The 12943-nt window shown below is 43.9% G+C and overlaps 1 protein-coding gene across 2 annotated transcripts in view; it reads right to left on the minus strand.

Annotated features, from left to right (window-relative positions):
* Window positions 1-12943, minus strand: part of LOC119657436 (putative ferric-chelate reductase 1 homolog) — a 148284-nt gene that overhangs the window by 108371 nt on the left and 26970 nt on the right. The window lies entirely within an intron of this gene.

Consider the following 12943-nt stretch of genomic DNA (forward strand, 5'->3'; position numbering starts at 1 on the left):
CTGAGTCTAGAGTCGGATTCCCCACTTATGCAAAAGGGTACCAACCCTATTGGAACCCAACGGACGAGTCGAACCAGTCCCCTTCTGTCAGCACTTCTGACCCCGGGGCCTAATCGAAGCCACCTGCTGAAGCTAAAGCCTTACTTACGGGTAGGCATCTTGTAATGACCCTGGGGGAAGTAGGATGATCAAATGACCATCCTGAGTGGCCGAAGGCGAGCTAGAGGGAAGTGCTAACTTGCGATCCCGAGCTCGTGAATTTCAGGTCGGAGATATCGTGAAAAAGCGGCTCTTCAACTTAAGCAGTGCTGCAAAGCGATAGCATGCCAAACTGGATCGGGAGTTCGTGAAAGCCAAGGTCATCGATAGAGTCGGTTCAATACGAGTTAGAGGACATGGAGTGTCGTAACCTAGGCGCCGCTCACGCAAAGGACCTCAAGGCCTAACTCACTGTATGGATCATTGGCTACCTTTCCTCGTAGAGAACGCAAATACTAAGTCGCTTACCAGCAGTGGTTACTTCATTGGTCTTCAGCTGTCTTTCCTCGAATGGGTCTTGGAAACTCTGCTGCCCTGTAGGACGGAATCTCATTCGCCTTTTTCGGAATTAATTTGCTGAAATAATGCATTCTATAATATGCAATTACCCTAAGTTTCACCGCAGATTGTACATTATTGAATGCATTCGGGCGAATTGATCTTATCAGAGGAATGATTTGCCGCATCCGTAGACCCATGCGCATGTTGCTGCAACATGAACTATGTATACCGTAAAATGTTACTGATAAACTTTGCCGACGAAAGCACGAACGAGTGGTTCAGACAGTACTGCTCCTCCTTCAACGATGTGTGGGAGGGTGCGCGGCCCTGGAACAGCTTGGATTCCAGAATAACCTCAACACCTCCATATGGATGCTATTAGGCAGCAAAGCAGCAGGAACAGCCGATTAGCTGGGAACTTTCCTCACTACCGGCATTTTCGAACCGGATATTAAGAAGGTTCGGGAACAAACGAGCTATCGGCTCTACTACGGGCTTGAGAGCGCCCCATTACAAGTGTCGGCTCTTAAAACCATCGAAGAGGATGTGCAACACACGACATCTTCATCTGAACTAAACTGAACTAAAATCAGATAAATTTGTAGACATTTATATACCACACACAAAAGCCATGGATTTTTGGTGGGAAAATTAGGGGCTTAAACTTCCGACGTGCTGACTTATTGTATGCCAATGGAAGTGACAGACCCCACTCCTGCATGGTAGTTTCAAAAGACCTGCAAGCTATCTTGGTTAACGACCTGTGTGGTGGCGACACAACACAAATTGACCATAAAAAGCCAATAGCGAAATAAGAAAATTCTATTGTGCTCTGCTTATTTCCCTTTTGACGTAGACGAAGTGAAACACTCATCAGAGCTAACCAATATACCAAAAGTAAAGGCATGACAATAATAGCAAGATGTGATCTTAATTCCCACCATATATGCTGTGGAAGTTCCAACATCAACGCGACAGAACCTAGACCGGTAGGAATCGAATTGCAGATGCTCAATTTGGGTAATGAACCTATTTTCTTCTATGTGGTCAGACAAGAGATCATCGATATCAGGGTGGCATTCCTTGACATTACAGGTCTTGTCGAAGAGTGAAGAATATCAAACGATATCGCGCTCCCGGATCACATGCACATTAATTTCGTAATGAGCATGGAATTGAGAAAACAACCCAGATGATCACAACCAGCATGACAGAAGCTTTCGAAGAGAGCTGCCCATTTATGATGCCAAAGAAGGGTACAACACCATCATGGAATTCGGATTTGGCGAATCAGAGGAGAACGACAAGGCTGCCCCTCAACCAAGCTATGCATCCATTACCACCCCAAAAGCTCGCTATTGCTAAGAAAAATTCTGAGATACGTTTAAAGCAGGGTATTTGCAGACCATGAATGAACGCTCAGACCATTCGAGACCATTACCCAATACCAGTCATCCGCGATTTTGCACACAACCTCGCTAATTGCCGTGTTTTCACGACCTTGGGCTTAGCCAAGGCGTACCATCAAATCTCTGTAGCTCTACAGGACATTCCGAAAACGGCGATTGGCACTTCAGTCGGACTCTTCGAGTTGACATGATTACCTTTTGGTCTGTGCAATGCGGCGCAAACTTTTAAGAGGTTCATCTAGTCTGTCCTGAGAAACCTTAACTTTTGTTTCCTGTACTTGGATGATATTTTGGTCGCCTCTTCCTCTGAGTCTAAGCATTTGGAACATCTTGAATGATTTTTTAAACGTCTTATTGAGGTCAGTCTTGTACCTAACGTTGAAAAATGCAAATTCCTTCAACAGCAGATGAAGTTTTTAGGCCAAATGATTTTCCTTGGATTAATCAGATTCAGACAATATTCAAGCTATCACAGACTTTCCACAACCAAAACAGTTAAGCAGCTGCGAAGGTTTTTCGGCATGTTAAACTTCTATCGTTGTTTCTTGCCTAAAGCCGCACAACATCAAGCGATCCTCAACGCTTACTCGTCTGGGCCCACGACCAAAGACTCGAACGTGATTGTGTGGTCTCCAGAGACACCCCAGGTATTTGAGTTAGCCAAATGACAGCTGGCGGACGCTACACTTCTGGCATTCCCTCAACCAGATACACCCCTATCCGTATTCGTCAATGCCTCAAACATCGCAGTAGGTTTTGCCCTTCACCAAAAGGTGAACCAAATCTGACAGCAGTTGGTCTTATTTTAAAAGAAATTGAATTAAGCTCAACGGAACTACAGCCCCTACGATCGTGAGCTATTAGCTGTGTAAATGCCAATCAAATGCTTCCGACATTCCCAAGAAGGCAGGCCGTTCACTGTGCTCGCGGACCACAAACCTCTTACCTTCGCTTTTAAGCAGAAGGCCGACAAAGCATCCAAACTTGCCAACTTCGGCACCTGAACTTCGTAAGCCAGTTTACTTCAGACATCCAGCACATGGCCGCCAAGGGCAATGTAGTTGCAGGCGCTTTGTCACGCATTTCAGAAATCAAAATTTCTGCCACTTTCGAATTTTCGGATGACGCAGTGCTTCAGAGCCTGAAGGACAAACCCAAATACAAATTTCGGGAGTTTCCTCTTTCCGACTCAACCTCCGAAATAGCCTGCGAGAGCTCTGGTAGATCCCCCCTTCAGATCCCTTGGCCATATATTCCCGCCACCTTTCACAAGGAAGTATTCCATGCGGTAAAATATCTAGCGTACCTACGCATTCGGACAATAAATCGGCTGGTCATTAGCAAATATTTCTGACCCTCAATGAATAAGGATGTTAACTCCTGGACCAGACAGTGCATCGCGAGCCAAAAGTGTAAAGTCATCAAGCACGTACAGAAAGAAGAAGGCTCATTCCTTCGGTCTACCCAGCGTTTTCACAAGATCCACATCGACATCATTAACCCCTTGTGAGACTCACATGGCTTCAAATATTGCCTCAAAATCATCGATAGATTCACGCGGTAGCCTCAGTCAATACTTCTGGCCGACATTTCCGCACATTGTGAACCGAGGGTCTTTGTCTGGAATGGATCCCACATTTTGAACTTCCAGCCGAAGTTATTACTGGCCAGGAAATGTAGTTCAAGTCTACCCTATCCTCGGAGTTAGGCTGACTCCTAGGCTTCAAACGCTACCGGACGACTGCGTACCACACACAATCAAATTGGATGCTGGAACGCTGGCATAAAACGCTGAAGGCAGCTATAATGGCACACGATCACTCTTCGTAGTCGCAAGTCCTGCCTTCCGATCTACGTGGCCTCTGGGCTTCTGCGCTTGCTGCTGGACATTGTGGTCAAGCTAAAATCACCTATCATCATTCTTCGACGAAGGCCAACCGCCCCCAAGAACCGTGACATCTGCAAACACGTCTTGGTTGACGTAGATGCTTCATGGAAGCTCTTGCGACTACCATATGAGGGCCCATATGAAGTGTTAAACAGAAGGGAGAACATATTTAGGCTTGACGTTGACGGCAAGCCCAAGAACGTCTACGTGTCCAAACTAAAGCCTTTTGTCCCCGGGACGGAGTCTCGGAGAAAATAAGTACACGACGCGTGAGATTCGATCTGCATCCCTAGAGCTGGCGTGTCAAAAGTCGGGTTTTCTTGCTGAAGCCCAGTATCAGCTGGTGGTGGGATAGTGTGGAGGCGCTGCATTTTGCGGCAGAAATTCACCCAAGCTCTACACCAAATTGGCGGTGCACAACTGACCACGACTGAGTCACTAGAAACACACCGTCTGAGCAACTCTCCTACTTATCGATATCGGGATGACAGCCACGGGGACAGTATAGGAACCGGGCTAGGCATAGTCTGGAGCCAGCTGCCGATCGCACCGGTGAAATTTTAATAGAATTTTGAATAGTCCAGTGGTTTGTACCTTACTTTAATTTAATTTCGTATTGTTTTCCTTAATAGGACTGTGCTCCAGTTTCATTATCATCAAACGTAATGTTGTCCAAGTGATAAACCTACAGCAGCAGGAACAACACAAAGACGAACGCAAACATCGATGACGAGGGAGATTAAAACAAGGGCAATGAAGTTAAGAGGTTGACACTTAGCCAGTTCGACCAACGAGGCGTCAAAAAATATTGACCTTTAAGATACCCAATATTCGAAAATCACCGTTAACAACAGAGGAGGGAGGGAGTTCTACGTCAATACTTTTGCAAAAGGCTCGACGTGTATATTTGTTCATAATTTTAGCTACTTTTTGTTAATTGCAGCAATCGAACTTCCAGATTATTCTTAACCCATAGACGAATTCCAAGGAGACGCATAATCGCAACACGGGCGCCAATATCGCATTCCTATAATCCCATGCTTTTCGGTTAACTTGGCTAGTGGGTCATAGTATCGCACGGTCGTCCTACAACTTCTTAGCTGTCTTCAGCCAGTAACAATCATTACCAGCATTCCTAGCCCTCATTTGCATAATTCTTTTCGCGGCTGAATCAAACAAGCACGAATCTATGCCAAACAGCTCAAATTTCTACTTCCACTTTGCATACACCTCCAATATCTGAACAGTAATCAAGGTGCCGACGCGTATCTTGTCTCATAAATACTCTATCAAATTCATAATCTCGGGGAAAAGTTTCACTGAAATTCTTAAAAACCTGTCGGCTCACGATGATGGCCTACATTTTTAATTGGAGGCAAGTGCGCGCGCACACCTCTGATAAGGCAAGTAAGGGCACAGTGACTGAAATACGCATGCAAAAATTTGCACCTGAACATTACATGGTGGACATTCAACCTGAACTTCACCTGAATCAACACCAACTTCCCAAACCATTCATAATCGATAAAACACTTTCTTTTCTTGCACGCAACCGAAATCTTCGCTGTGACGAAGAAGTACTGGGAAACCTTTCACAATGGTCAGCGCCGCGATTAATGTGGTTGCAATGAAAATGATGGACTCATGACTCTTCAAAATAAATATTGGCGATTGCGGTCACTGATTCGATACAAATCCATTCCAGTTTCTGCGGCTTCATCGATAAAAGCACAACAACAATTCAGTGAAAATTTCGCTGATTAAACAAAGCAATGGAAAAATATAATAATTGCGAGGTCCATTTTCTCCGTTTATCATTTGCTTTACAATTACGGACGAAGCGGAAACCATTAACACTGAATTCATCTCTAAGCGGTAGCGCGTCTCATTCCTCCGTTTACGGGGTGAATTCTAAGCATTTTCGCCAGTTTACATTCCATTTAAAGAGAAATTTTTGAAAATTTTCCAATAGAATTATTTGCATAAGACGCAGAGGATTATATGATGGGAATGCATGGGAATATCTTAAATTATGCAAAAAGATGAAAATATCGAATTTGATCAAGGTGAGCACTGCAGATGGAGGCAGGACCATGAATATGGATATCACTCCAGATTCAGTTCTCCCCGCTGGTAAAAGACAGTAACTCACGATAAAACTAGCAATAATGCTTAGGCATCGGAAATGCAAAAATTTATCTAAAGATTAAATTCCGGAAAAAGTTATCTTTTTTTGCATTTTGACCATAAATGTCAATTAAGTTATCTTTGGCAATACTTTTTCTATGGGAAAGGTGGCATTCTAGGGAGCATATCATATGAAGAAAGTGCGTCATTTCTTTCAAGCACAAATTCAAATTATTCAAATTATTTGAATTGCAAAGCGGATTTGTGAAGTGGAGAAATGTGAGCTATTTTAAAGATTGTTTCTGCTGATGGGATAGCGATAGATCCGTCTTCGTTGTTTTGTCCGAAATATCGAAGTCCAAGAACAACAGCAACAACAACATGACGACATAACCGGCTATAGCCGAAATTTTCAAAACGAGCGACAATAAACTACGCTCACCGCTTCTGGCAGCTAAAATGGAAGCCTCCACTATAAATCCCTATGCGAAAAGGGCGAAGTTAAGACGGTCGCCTACTGAAAAAGTAGAAAGGCCCACTGTCCCAACGATGACGACGATTGGAAGCAAAAAGGGAATGACACCGTTGAGGGTAAGAGTCCTCTCGGCCCAAAATGTGAGGCACCATCGAATTCGTGTTCGGAAAAAAGGGCCACAAGAAAAAAAGAATCACGAACTCCCGACCAGGCGGAAATGCAAGTTATCTTCCCGGAGAGCTTACACCTCATCCTAAAGACAAGACAAGCTACTCAAGAAATGCGGGGTGGTCCTATTGAAAATGAAGGCTGCTACCATTGTCCAGTGAAACATCTCCATGGATGTCAAAAATGGCATAATGGAGATGGAAGAACTGCTAGACCTTATTGCACACAAGTGAAACTCCTGAAAGACAGCCGAAGAGGAGCTTTGGGAAAGGCACAAGTGAAACTCCTGGACGCCAGCCGAAAAGGAGCTTTGGAGAAGGCAGATCACTAGTGCAGCCCCTATTTGCTCAAAACGCAGTGCCCTCAGTCCGCCAGACGGGAAACAAAAAATCGACAAAATGAGGCCAGGAGAAAACAGCGTGGATATGCCGACGAGGACCGAGCAAGAAGAATTCTGCGAGGTGGTAACCAAGCGGACCAAGCAGCTTCAAAAAAAGGAGAAAACTCTACAACAGTAACCTAAGTTGAATAGCAACAGCAGTGGCTCCACGGTAGCCAAGTCGAAGTCTACTACGACGACAACATGAACGCCAACGAAAATGAAAAGAGGCAAACTACGGTCATTCTCCTCATGCCGAACGAAGGGAGATCTTCCGCAGAAGTTCTTCGAGAAGACCGCAACACCGCTAAACCAGAAGACGTTGGGGTAGATATCAAATCTATCCAGCCTATTCCAGTGTAGAACCATGTGCACATTAAGCAACCTTAACGAGGGAGTTATGTCTGTCAACTCCAGAGGACAAAGTTTGGTCATTGCAACTGCCCCTGAAAAGACAGCAAGCCAACTTCTCCATTGCGGGAAAATAAATATCGGGTGGATTATTTTCAGAATAAGGTGAAGGGCAGTTCCAACTCACTGTTTTCTCTGATAGGCATACGGACTTATAGCAGTGGCACGACGGAAGCACTTTGTGTTACAAATGTGGCCAACACGGGCACAAAGCAAAGACTTGTAAATCGGTGCTGTGTCCTTCTCAAGGTCTGCAGAAAGAAGATGTGGTTCATATTCCCCATTCTCGGTCGAAGGAGATTTTGACGCCAAAACCCTCGAATAGGGTATACCCCAAGCAGATTCTCGAAGCACACAAATTTTGGAAATGGCTACCAGGGCAGGACTTATTGTCCTAAATACTGGTAGCACTTCGACATTCCGACGCCCTGGTTGCGAGGGTACTACCCCTCACGTAACTTTTGGCATGGAGTCCTTAGTGTCAGCAGTCTAACGATGTAAGGTTCTGGAAGACTGCACGGCCAGTGATCGTCAGTACATTTCCTTCGAAGTGACAAACGGCTCTTTCCAATGTTCTACCATCCGGCAAACAAATACCGTTAACAATGCAAAATTTGTCGAAGCTCTCACAAGAGGGGTAAATCAACAACAAAACACAGACACAAGACACAGCCAGAAAAACCGCAACTGAATCGCAAGTTCATTCAACAATGAGCCTTATCACCGCATCTTGTAGTGCATGGGCCCTCAAAAGAAAATTGCGACCCAGGAAATTACCCGTGTAAACTAGGAAGGATCTGCCTCAGACGTCAGTGGCTAAGCGCACAAGAGGCCAAGACGAGGTAACGCTTAGATCCGCAGCATATAAGAGTGGGAAAAAGGAACTTCACCATGAAATCAACAGGCAAAAGGCAAGCTGCTGGCAACGACGTAAACAGAGAGCCATGTGGCCTCGGATATAAGCTGGTTTCCAAAAACTTCGGTGCCCATCGATCACCTGTCCTACAGAAGCAGCAAAGATGGAAGTAATTGTGCAGGTGCAGTGAGCACTGAGGAATGTCCACTCTTCACTACAAAGGAACTAGATTACCACCAGGACACCACCAGGACCGGATAGTATTCCCAGCGAAGTATTGAAACTCGGGAAGGACAGCGTCTGGTACGCGGATGATGTTGTGGCACCGGTTACTGTAGGCACGGTTGAGCCAGCTCAGTGCACACTGAAAATGGTGATGAGGCGAGTAAACAGATGAATAACTGAGCATGGATTCTCCATAATTCTGTCGTTGTGTTGACTAAGGAGGAGGACTTGTCGAAGCTGGCGGTGGAATGCCTCGGCATCATGATAAAAATGAAAATGAGCTTCTTCGAGCATATTCGCAACACCGCAGACAGGGCTGCGGCTAGAATGTTTGCGATTTGCCTGCTGATATCCAGTGTCGGAGATCCGGTCCAGCAAACGTCGCTTGCTAATGACTACGCTTCAGTCCGTCCTCCTTTACGGTTCCGAAGTATGGGCAGGCTTCCTCAGTAGGGAAATGTACCGTAAGCAACTAGCGCAAGTACAAAGCAAAGGGGCTCTGCGAGATGTATCGTCTCGAAGCCAGTTGTAATGGTGATACCAGGAGTTATTCCGATCGCTCTCCATGCTGCCGAGCGAAGGCTTATATACCTCAGAAAACGTAAGGGAAATAAGGGAGCTGTCGCTTGTGAAGAGAGAGCTCGTACTCTCCGCACATGGCAGCAATATTTGGAAAGAGAATCGAAAGATAGGTAGACCGCGCATCTGATAAAAGACGTGCGGCCATGGTTCAATCGAAAGCACGATGAGGTTGACTATAATTTAACCCAGCTGCTGAGCGGACATGGGTATTTTCAATCTTACCTACACACAATCGAAAAATCACGGTTGCCCGACAGTATTTATTGCAAAGACGTGGTGGGTGATGCCTACCACACCTTTTTCTTCTGCAGAAGGTGGAAGCGTCATCGCCATCATCTTTCGATGGAAGGGTGCCTTGCGTCACCAGACTCCATATTTGAAGCCATGCTGCAGAGGACACGTGGAGTCATGTGGCACGTTAGACTCAAGGCATACTTAAGGCGAAAAAGGGGGAAATCGATAAGTGACTGCCTGAGTCCATGGGGTTTTGCTCCTACACTAAATAGGCCTAGTCTGAGGTATTGTGTCAAATGGTTCCGGGTTAGAGTCCTAGACGCTCCAGAGGGGTGTTTTAGTCAGTAGTCTGTCTGAGACAGGAGTCCGGCAAATGTGTAAATACATTTCACCTCCTTACCCAGGAAAATATCGAAGTGCTAATAAATCAAGACAACATCAAGTTGAGGTTGTTCCGTGCCAACGTTTTCTCTATACTGCTATATGAGAGAAACATATGGGAAGGGATCACAACTGATACTCGAAAATTCCGAACATTTACCACCAATCTTTTCGGCGAATCATTGTCGGTGTACTCTCAAACGAAGAACTACGTCGACGTATAGATCAGATGCCGGTAGAAGGGAGCGACAGTAGGTCACACTTTAAGAAAGGGCGACAACTCCATTGCCTTACATCAGTTGACCAGTCACAGTTGAAAATATTCTGCAAAAAGCGTAACCAGAGGTTATCTGGTACCACGAGAAACGGGAAGCCTTCCGAAGGCAAATGCCTCAGGAGATGGGGGATGTATTTTCAGTCCGATTATTCGCGGTTGGCGTGCTTATAAAAGTTTCATGAAGATTGTGGTTGGGACGGAGACGATATTAAATTTGGGAGCTGAGGAAAGTAAGGGACCATCAGATGATGTGAATTGTGATCATGCACTTTACCAGGAGCCCATGCGATCGTAATTAGCTGAAATATAAAGTTGTGATTTTTGCCTTTTCAATCGGATTAGCAGAAACTGGCCGTTTTAATCGCTCAGGAAAGGTTCACAGTATCTGCCAACAACTTATCCACGATCAGCTCGTCTGTCAGTTACATCTGAACAGTCCACGGTTGACCGACAGCCGAGACGTGGGTGGAAATCGACTGGCCTATTCAAACGACCTGTCATCGAATAAAAAATAAATCGGTCAACTGGCCAGACGGAAAGGAAATAAGGAAAGCCTGGACGTGTGTGCGTGGATGCGCCCTGTCGACTGTCTTCACACATAAGCTGTTTAGCCAAGCAAGAATTTCATGTTTGTTTAGCAAATGAGCGAGTATTTTATGGGGATCATCACCGACGGTAAACATTCTTCATAAACATACAATAATATCTTAAATTTTCGTTTTCACGCCTGCCACGTCCAGATTTGAACTGACGATGCCGCTTTGCTTGTCAATGCGAGGATGATGCTTTCAGTTCAACAGCTGACAGACTGAACTGAACGCGGATGGCGACCTAACTAATTTCTATCACCGATTCACGCAAGGTTAATAAAAAAATCAATACCTCAAATCCCCCGGATAGAAAAAATTACCAATAGTGCATCACGTTCTATTCACGCAACACAAAAATATCTCTTCCACCTATGGATGACCAGCCATTCCCCAACCTTCCCTCTGGCAGCCCAAAACGTATATTATGATAGTTTCATAATGGAGTTTTTTTCTTTATGATATAGTTTGAAGGCGAGGATGTAGAGGAGAGGAAGGTTCTTCCTTTCTAATCCCCTTAAAAAGCCATAACGCCTCACAATGAGGTCACTTTCATGTCAAAACAGTTGAGTTCAAAGCTGAACTCCGTCCAGACAGGGGACTGAAACTTGCCAACCCCATTTCAGGAGAAGAGGATAAGAAGGGTATGCGGGAGCAAAAAAAAGGTCCCGTCTTTCTACCCCAGCTAAAAGCCCATAGCGGTAATGAGTCCTATTTTCGTATCATGTACAAGCTGGTAGCATAAGTGGTGGCCCGCATCTGTAAGCCCCTTCGCACATCGCGACTATGATTACCCTAACAATAAACTTATTAATGATACCCGAATAGCCCCTTCCTCCTGCACACCCTCTTTATCCTCTCCTTCTCCGGGGTGGGGCTTGCAAATCAAATTTCACTATACTGATATCAAAACAACCCCATTTGAAGGTCCACTGTTTTTTACAGAAGGTGACGCCTCTACCTTCATATCCTCCTTTTCGCCTGTGAGGATGCGGTTCAAAGTACAAACAATACCGTTTCGAATAAAAATAGATCCATCTTAGGGTGTCATCTTTTAATCGGATGACGACCGCAACGTCCCCTACCACTTGCATACCCTCTCCATCCTGAAAACACAAATTTTACCATGCTGATATGGAAAAACCTCCACTTTGAGCGGCCATAATCTTTAAAGGCTTTCCATTGGGGTTGAAGATGGAAGACCTCCAATCCTCCCTCATAATCTCCTCACGCCCTCCGAGAATGGAGTTGAAAATTCAACCCTTACCAAAACTTTAAATATATTGGCCCCAGGCTTAGTCTTATTGCAAACAACACCATATATAATTCTCTTTAAATATTTAATCAGGTGTTGATATTTGCATCACCTCATAATGAACAATCTTTTTACAATTTTTTTCGTTTCCGTTCATTCACGAGAAAACAGTTAATCATTGCAATCATAAAACATGAAATTTATGAACCTCTAATCAATAACTAATCAACAACTTAGTAAACTTAATCGAAACTATCTAAAGTACAACCAAATCGTATGTGTACATTCAAATGATTGCCCCTCGTCCATTCATGCTTTTAGATTATACGAAAAAACCCAATTTTTTACGCACACGATTTATGTCTTATTAGCAAAAAGTCTAGACTTAACCACATCTTAGACTTCTGACAACCATACTAGTCATGACACAATAAAATGATACAGATTCAGATTCGTAAGTTGTGGGGAAAACCCGGCAAGAGAGTGGTAATCGATCAAGAAAACTAAATTGCGTGAAGTGACTGGTAATAAAGATTCATGCTGATTAGATATACGCATCTGAATGCACTGACTCACGCGTTCCAAGACATTCTAATGTAACTTTCAACTTGTTTTTATCTAATTACATTAAAGATATTTGCTTTCATTTGCAATGAAAGCTGCCTCTTTGGATTGTCGTAATTAGCAAACACTATCTTTCATGTTAAATCAATTTCGCATATCTAATTGAAACGGAAAAGTCCCGATGCACATACTAATTTTTGTGAGTTTGAATAGAAGCACTTAATTATAAAAAAAAACCGTTTAATATTCAAAAAACTCAGGAAAGATATATTTAAATATTTTCTAACTTAAAATTCGGTGAACAAACTATGGTTAGTGAAAAGGTTTCGCAGTAGCTTGGAAGTATCTTTTTGCTTCGGAGATGGCGAAATTTTCTAAAAGACAGTAACGAACTCAAGGAGAGCTTACATTATGTTGATAAAAATAATTATATATTTATTCAAATGTAGTGATTGACCGTTTAGTTTATCAACAAAAACAAAATGTATCTATTATTTTGCATGAACGTGTAATCTAATGACGAATCATTCAACTTAAATAGATTCGCCTAGTTAAATACTCATGACTGATAATAATTATTATCTT

The sequence above is a fragment of the Hermetia illucens genome, chromosome 1 (assembly GCF_905115235.1).
Source record: "Hermetia illucens chromosome 1, iHerIll2.2.curated.20191125, whole genome shotgun sequence".
In the NCBI taxonomy this organism is placed as follows: Eukaryota; Metazoa; Arthropoda; class Insecta; order Diptera; family Stratiomyidae; genus Hermetia; species Hermetia illucens.